The sequence below is a fragment of the Cinclus cinclus genome, chromosome 1 (genome assembly GCF_963662255.1).
Source record: "Cinclus cinclus chromosome 1, bCinCin1.1, whole genome shotgun sequence".
Taxonomy (NCBI): domain Eukaryota; kingdom Metazoa; phylum Chordata; class Aves; order Passeriformes; family Cinclidae; genus Cinclus; species Cinclus cinclus.
In genome coordinates this window covers 47,350,330-47,358,770 of record NC_085046.1, presented here as the reverse complement: position 1 = coordinate 47,358,770, position 8,441 = coordinate 47,350,330, and the positions used below count along the sequence as shown (strand labels likewise).

The 8,441-nt window shown below is 49.9% G+C and overlaps 1 pseudogene; it reads right to left on the bottom strand.

The window, feature by feature from the left end:
- Positions 1-6,996: 6,996 nt before the first annotated feature.
- On the bottom strand, positions 6,997-7,919 carry LOC134046650 (olfactory receptor 14C36-like; annotated as a pseudogene).
- Between the last annotated feature and the right edge of the window lie 522 nt (positions 7,920-8,441).

Sequence of the window (8,441 nt, the reverse complement as noted above, 5' to 3'; positions counted from 1 at the left end):
TTTAAATCCCCCTGTTATGAATATTGAGGTTTTTAGGAAATTTTATTTGATACCAGTTTGGAAATCAGGGGTTCCCACGGCCTGAAAGATATTGCAAAATCAGTTTTCCTGCCTTTGTGTAATCAATTGCAACCTGAAATATTTTGCAATACCAGATTTCCTGCCTTAGTGCAATTATTCACAACCTATCTGTTAAAACCAGACCCCCCACATCAACTGTTCCTTATCTACCAAGACCATGTGGCTACTTGACAAACTGTCCGGAGATTACCAGGAAAACCCTACTATAAAGAGGAGCTGCAAACCAAGGTTTGACGGAGTGTGGAGTGGGCGGTCACCCCTCAGGTTTCCCAGTGCTGCTTGCTCCGTCTGTATCGAATAAAATTATCCATACTTTGCTAAACACCGAGACTTGGTTTTTCTTTTATAACACGGCTCATTTCAGTTTTCTTTTAGTCATTCGAAATGTTAAGAAAATAACAGTGCAGAAAATGGGAAAAAAGCGCAGAAAATGGAAATATCCAAGATCAATATGAAAAGCAATAACAAAGTTTTCCCTTTGAAACAACACTCGACATCCTGTGCAGAAATTTACTCAGAGTTTCCGTTTCAGCAGCAGCAGCAGCAGCAGCGGCGGCCGCCCCGAAAGGAGCAACTTCATCAACTCTATTGTTTCTTCTCCCTCTCCCCCAGTCCCGCACGTTCTCTGGATCTCCCTGGCCCAGTCACCCTCTCCCCCATCCAAGCCGGTCCCGGCCCCGGGCGGGGCTGGCCCCTCCCTGCCCCCTCCCTGCCCCCTCCCTGCCCCCTCCCTGCCCCCTCCCTGACTCCGGCCGTCCCGCAGCGGTGTCGCCTCCGCCCAGCAACGGGCGGCACTGGCGGTTCCGCTGCTAGGCGGGCATCGGTCTCTGGGGCTGGGGCGGCACCGCCTCCCATTGGCTCCGCCTGTGCCGAGCCGGGCCAAGCCCCGACTCCTCCCAGGTCCCTCGGAGTGCACACGTGCCGTGGTTGCTCTCGTCGCCTCCGCTGCGGCTTCCCCGACCCGAGCTCCGCCGCTCGGCAGCGCGGCCGCCGGCCCCGAGCCGCCGGCTGTCGGGTTCCAAAGAGCGAACGCCTGGGGCTGTGCGGCGCGGGGCAGGTGAGGGGCGCTCGCGGGCCGTTCCCGGCCCCGGGCCGAGCGCCGACAGCCGCATACCGCCGGCAGGGAAGGTGCACATCAGGGCCTGAAGGAGCGGTACCGCCTGGGTTCGCTGCTCGGGCGCGGCGGCTTCGGCAACGTCCCAGCGGCGACACGGCTCTCGGACGGCACCAGGTGAGCGGCGGGGCCGGCGGCAGGCGCAGGGCGCGCAGGAGGAGCGAGGAGGAAGGAGGAGGAAGGAGGAGAAGGAGGAGGGCGGAGGAGGGCGAGACTCGGGAGGGCGGGCGGCGAGCTCAGCCCGCGCCTGCCCTTGGCTTACAGATGGCCGTACAAAGGGCGCCACGTGTTATAAATGAGAAATCAAGTCTCGATGTTTAGCAAAGTTTAAGTTGCTTTATTTGATAGAGACAGAGCAAGCAGCGCTGGGGAACGTGAGGGGTCACCGCCCACTCCACGCCCCATCGAACCTTGGTTTGCAGCTCCTTTTTATAGTATGGTTTTCCTTGTAGTAATCAGTAAATGTTATTTTTTTTTGTTGTCATAATTCTGCCAGGTAAGTGATGGTGGTCAAAGAAACATCCGTGGGACCGCTTGTGAAATCTCTGGACAATTTGTCAAGTAACCATCTGGTTTTGGTAGATAAAGAACAGCAGAAGAGGGAATTCTGGTCTTAGCAGATAGGTTGCAATTGATTACACAAAGGCAGGAAAACTGATTTTACAAAATCTTTCAGGCTGTGGGAAATCTTCGTTTTTCAAACTGGTATTGAATACAATTTACTAAAAACCTCAATATTCGTAACAGGGGGATTTAAACACAATGATTTAATCATATCTTTTCTTGATGTAATGTCCGTGCCTCATTTCAGACTTAAGTATGCTGATTGATACAAACCCCAATGCTTTTATGAATAACACGAATCTTTTACCAATTATCAAAGCCATTATGCTCTTTCCAGTGGTAGAAATGCATGGCCAAGACCAACATTATTTTCAGACAAATACATTCTTGTTATGGCTAAGCACATGTGTATATGTGTTTTTGACTGACGTGTCCAGGTTTTCGCGATGGGGAAGCCACAGGCACGGTGTGTGAGAATGGAGCAGGTGCTGCCTCGTCCAACATCCTTCCAGCTTGCTCCAATTCAGAATGTCCTCCCAACAGAGAGAAGAGGCTGAGTCAGCACCTTTAGAAATGTTGTTTGTTTTTTTTTTTTCACTTTTAAGTCACTAAAATCCTTACCCTGATTATTTGTTTGTTCTTTGTTTGGGTATTTTTGGGTCTTGGGGTGTTTTCATTTTCAGTTTTTTTGGGTTATTTTTTTTAAGGTGTAGGCTTGGGCCTGTTGTTGGGGATGGGGTTAAGAGTGGGGTCTTGGGCAGTGGTTTTTGGAAGAGTCCAGGGTTGTGCCTAGGGTTAAGGGTGGAGCTGGGGATGGGGTTGGGGTCTAAGTTATTGGACTGGTGGACTTCATTCTAGCCCCTAGTAGCTGGTTGGGGGGGGGGGGGGGGGGGGCGGCGGTTTGGTGTGGGTTTGTATTTTTTTCTTTCCTTGCTTTTGTTTTTGTCTTTTTATTTTGGGTTTTTTGTTTTTTTTTTTTCTGCAAGGAGCCCCAGAGCACAGCACACAACAATGTAGTCCAGGCTGGTTCAGCTCCTCTCCATGCCTGGCTTGGCTGTTTGTGGCAACTGAATGCTCCCTGTTTGCAGCTGTCATTGCAGGATGGCCCCAGGGCAGGGCCCAGCTGGGCTCCCAGTGCATCCCCTGAAGCTTGGGGCAGACAGTGGGCCCAGGGCAGAGGTTCATGGGGAGTACCCAGAGCTCCAAGAACACTGGCTTCCAGTCAGTGTTCACAAGTGTTGTGTTCTCACCTCCTGCAGCCTGTGGGAAAAACCATTTGTGCTGCCAGGCTAGCACTACCCCTCTGGGCAGGGACAAGGCTGAAGGGCTTTCCCATTCACAAGGAGGCTGCACAGAGCCTTGGCAGGGCCTAGCAGGGCTGGAGCTGGGTCTGGCTCCTGTCCAGGAGACTCACTCCCTTACCCATGGACACAAGGGTCTGTATGTGCCAGGGTTTCCATAATGTCTTTGTACCCCTGGGTATGGAACAAACACGGAGAAGTGAAAGTGTCAGTCATGATGCTTGCACACTCCTTCCTTTCTATACAAGATGCATCCGCACACAGCCCCACGTATGGACCTATTAAAAGGATAGGGATGGATAGAGATTTGCCACAAGAGAGACCTCAGACTTTGGCGTACATCACCTTGTAAGCCAGCGGCCAGGGGATTTTTTTCCCAGCTCTGTGTGAGTGGGTGTCCAAGAGCTGATGGGAGCAGCATTTAGAAACAGTTTCAGGATTTCTAGGGAGGAAGTGGAGTTGACAACCATCTGCATGTCTGCTGCTGTGCTGGGAGTCTCTTCCCTCCACCTCTGCTCACAGGCAATGTCCCTGCAGAGATGGGGAAGGGCTGAGGAAACAACCTGGTCACACAGGGCACAGCAGGACCCTTTATTTTACCTCAATGCACAGTGAACCCGGCTACTTCCTGTTACTGCTGAATACAAGTGCAGTAGATACTGATGTATCAATACTGTTTCTAAGGGCATCCCTTTATGGAAAATATTATCAAAAGATAATAAAAAAAAGGCAAAGTAGAATACACTGAATAGAATAACAAAAAAGACACATGATACAAAGCAGTCTGGGCAGTGTGTTATGATTTCCATTCTTAATGTTATGCAGAATCAAACAGTCACTTTATTTTTTTCTGAAAAGCACGGAGTGGTCATATTCCTCTGGGTGTCCTCCAGCTCCTATTTCCTCAGGCTGTAGATGAGGGGTGCTGTGTTTGAGGTACCAAGTACAGAACTGGCTCTGTCAGTCCCAGGGATGGGCATCAGAATTGCACAGGGGACCTTTAGGTTTTGCAGAGACCAGGCATTAGGTCTCTTCCAGAGTCAGGGCTGAGGTTACACTCCGTGGGCTGGGGCAGAGCCCTGCCAGAAGTCACTCTGTGACCCAGAAACTCTGCAGTGGTGGCTAGCAGGCCAGCATGTTAAGGGAGGCTTCTGGCTATGCCCTTCAGGGAGCTGCTGCTGCAAATGTGCCTTTGGTGCCTCAGGCTCTCCCTCTCACAGGTCCCACCATGGTACTCTGCTCTTGTACCCAAGGCCTTCCCTGTGTTGGGGCTGGCCTGGGGTTTTTCTTGCAGTGGAACCTGGCCTGGCCATAGCTAGGAAAGGCAATTCCTGGTGCAGCAGGAGGCTTTGCCTGGAATGGGTTCGAAGAATTCCTGCAAGGCTCTATTTGCAAAACCGCAATGGGAAATTGTTGCGAGGAGCGACAGGAGTCAGACATGTAACACTCATAGAATTATGGTGAATGCTCAACTTTATTATAAAAGCTGTTGTCTTTTATAAAGTTCTGACATATGTGCATGCGCTCATGTGCCTAATACTAATATTTTATTGGCTACAAATAACTGTTCATGCACCGTGGCTACCCTACTAATTGGTTACAGCATTTTATGTTTATGTTCTACTTTCTTGCTCTTGCAATTAGCACATCCTGGCTTGCTTTCTCACTCTTGCCACCCGTTTATCTCTTATTCTCAGTCCAAGGTCAGTATGCCTTTGCTAGTGCTAAAATAGCCCAATTTATCCAAACACTGCAAAGCAAGCTCTCCGTGGCCTCACTGGGCCAAAACTCCTCCACAGGAAATGAAGGTGGGGGGCGGGAGGTGTCACATTCTTTTTGGGCTGAATAACACTGGAACCAACCTGACTCCTGCATTCCAAAGTTCAACATCATGGGAGGGAGCTGAAGCTGTGGCAGAGCTGGTAAAATCCCCAGAGAAAGGAACAACCAAGTGACACTACTGAGAATTTCTGCAGAGCTGCTGAGCTGGCACAGCCTGGGCACATCTGACTGACAGGGTAGCACTTCAGACTAGAAAAGCCCTATCCGAAATTTTAGTGGTAGCATATCCATCTCCCTTCTTGGGGGGTGTAGAGAGTCCTCCGTGGAGTGGAGACCCTCAGGGGTCACTGCTTGAAGCTGACCAAACGAGATTTGCCCAGAGTCGTTGGTCTGGGGGAGGACACCCATCTCTACTTAATTCTGCTTTGATAAAATTACTTCCAAATTGCTTCCTAGAACATTGTATTAAATAAGATATTACAGCTCGTATACTGCGGAGTAAATAATTCTGATTAAGACTTTTTTGGTCTAATCATGATCATAATCACTCATATTTCTATGTATATAAATACTTCTGTTTAAACATCCTTAATGTTGAGCGACAAAGTTGTACAAGATTCAATTCTACCAGTAAAATCCTTTCCACCCAAATCCTTGACGAAGTTTGGGGCTGGGATTGAATCTGGGCACTCCCATGCTCCTTTCACAGAAGGAGTTTAGAAAGCTTGGGGGTCCTGGTTTGGGGGAGCTTGGGGGAGTAAATGGAGTGTTGGGGGACCTTTCTGCACCTTGTGACCCTACAGGAGCTTCTCCAATAAACTTTGCCTGAAGCTGCCACTCTGCCCATGACAGGAACCCCTGTGAGTGTCTTTGACATCCAGACTCTTTGGAAGCCTGCAGACTGCAGGGATGTCACCCTGGAGCCCCTGTGTGTGTCTGTGACCTCACTGTTCTTTAGGAGAACAGGGATGTTCCCACTGGGCTTCTGCCACCGGCTGTGACAAATTAGCTTCTTGGTACTGTAGAGACACCTCTGTTGTTACTGTGGAGCCCAGGGACTTTTGCCTCATGACCCTTAGGAAGATTAAGGACCCCTGGGATGTAACCATGGAGCCCCTGAGGCTTGAGTGCTGCCAAACAGATCTTTAGGTGTCCAAAGATCCTTCAGATGTCCCCATGAAGCCCCTGTGCCTGAAGGTGAGCTCACAGCTCTTTAGCAGCCTGGAAACCCCTGGAAACTATTCCTTCTTGCTCTGTTGGGGATGGATCCTCAGCATCTTGGAGATTCCCTGATGACTTTTAGTTCTCCAGAGACTTGTTCGGTCTACAAGCTCTTCAGTTCAGAAATTCAGTGACCATGGTTCATTAATATTTCAAAAGACCCTAACAAGACAAGCCCCTGGCAATAATTTCCTTTTAAGTCTTTAATTCTTCTGTGGTTAATGATACAGATTTCAGAAGTGTATTCAAAGAGAATATGCTTTTTTTAAAAAAAATTAAGGGTTGTCAGGGTATACGGCTGCCTCCTGCCCAGTTCCTGCCTACCAAGGTTTTTCTGCCAGAGCCTTGTGGATTCACGGAGGGCTGTGGATGTTGTCTGCCAGAAATTTTGCCTTTGACACTATGTCCCACCATTCCCTGGAAAAGCTGAAGCCTGTGGCCTAGAGCAGTTTACCCTTCCCTGGGCTAAGAACTGGCTGGACATTTGGGCCCAGAGAGTGGTGGTGAATGGTACAACATCCAGCATGCGTGCAGTGGTGTCCCACAGGGATCAGTGTGGGCCCAGTCCTGCCTAATATCTTTACTGGTGATCTGAAGAAGGGAACTGAGTGCACCATCAACAAATTTGCAGATCACACCAAGCTGGGTGTGAGGGTAGGAGGGCTCTGCACAGGGACCTGGACAGGCTGGATCATTTAAACCCACAGCGAACTCAGCCCCTCATTGACAGAGTCTGGGGCCACAGGAATGGTAGATAGACAAAAAAATGTCACAAGTAAAGTAATGACCTTATTTTGTGGACAAGATTATTAGACTAAAACAAAGGTTAAAACTCCCCACAACCAAAAAATTAAGACTATCAGAGATGACTCATATTACAAGTGACTTGCAGAAATTGGCAACTGGCAGTGGCAAAGCTTACTGTTTCTTAAATCATTCAGTCATCAGTCTCCACACTGCAATCTTGAGCTCCTGGTTCCTCAAGCTGTAGATGAGGGGGTTCAGGGCTGGAGACAGCACTGAGTACAGAACTGACAGTGCCAGATCCAGGGATGGGGAGGAAATTGATGGGGGTTTCATATAGGTAAATGTGTCAGTGCTGAGAAACAGGGAGACCACAGCCAGGTGAGGGAGGCAGGTGGAAAAGGCTTTGTGCTGTCCCTGCTCAGAGGGGATGTTCAGCACAGCCCTGAAGATCTGCACATTGGAGAAAACTATGAACACAAAAAAATCTAGAAGTTCAAGAGCCACTAACAGCAAGCAGCCCAAATTCACTGATGTTGGAATGTGAGCAGGAGAGTTTGAGGATCTGGGGGATTTCACAGAAGAACTTGCCTAAGGCATTGCCCTGGGGTTGTGGGAAATGTATTGGCTGTGTGCAGCAGAGCATTGAGAAATCCACTGGCCTAGGCAGCTGCTGCCATGTGGGCACAAGCCCTGCTGCCCAGGAGGGTCCTGGAGTGTAGGAGGTTACAGATGGACTGCATGACATAGTGGTAGTAGCACATGATGGTGAGAAAGGCAAATTCTGCTGCAGTGAAAAAGGCAAAGAAAAAGACCTGTGCGGCACATGCTGAGTAGGAGATCGTCCTGGTGTCCCAGAGGAAATTGTGCATGGCTTTGTGGGCAACTGTGCAGATGGAGCCCAGGTTGGTGAGGGCCAGGTTGAGCAGGAAGAAGGACATGGGGGCGTGCAGGTGGTGGCCGCAGGCTACGGCACTGATGATGAGGCTGTTGCCAAGGAGGACAGCCAGGGAGATGCCCAGGAAGAGGCAGAAGTGCAGGAGCTGCAGTTGCTGCCTGTCTGCCAAAGATGCCAGCAGCAGGAAGTGGCTGATGGAGCTGCTGTTGGACATTTGCTGCCTCTTGGCATGTGGATCTATAAAAAAGTGATCCTAGAATAGTTTGGTTTGGAGAGGGCTTTGTATATACCAGCACAGCTTGGTGGCACTTTCCTCCCACCACCTGCCCAGGGCTCTGCTGCCTAGAGCTGTCCCTGCCAGCAGCTGCTTCCCAGTGCCCAGGGCTGGGCCCTGTCAGTGCTGCCAGAGCCCAGCCCAGCCTAGCCTTGGGGGCTCAGCTCTGCCTTGCAGACCTCTCCCAGCACAGGGCACTGCCTAGGGCCAGCTCCTCTGTAGGCTCTGTTGGCAATGTCACAGCAACGCTGAGGAGGCTGGAAAAGCAACACTGATGCTGCCTGTAAGGGGTCCTGTGCCTGGTTCATTAGGATCTGAAAAAAAACCCTTTTTATTTTTCTCAGCCTGAACTGAGATATGTGTAATTTTGTATCCAGGCAACTGAGAGAAGTAGATTTAAAAAGCAGGATTTCCCTTTTATGCAGCCTCTGCCTCACCGTGCTCTGTGTATAATCTGCTTAG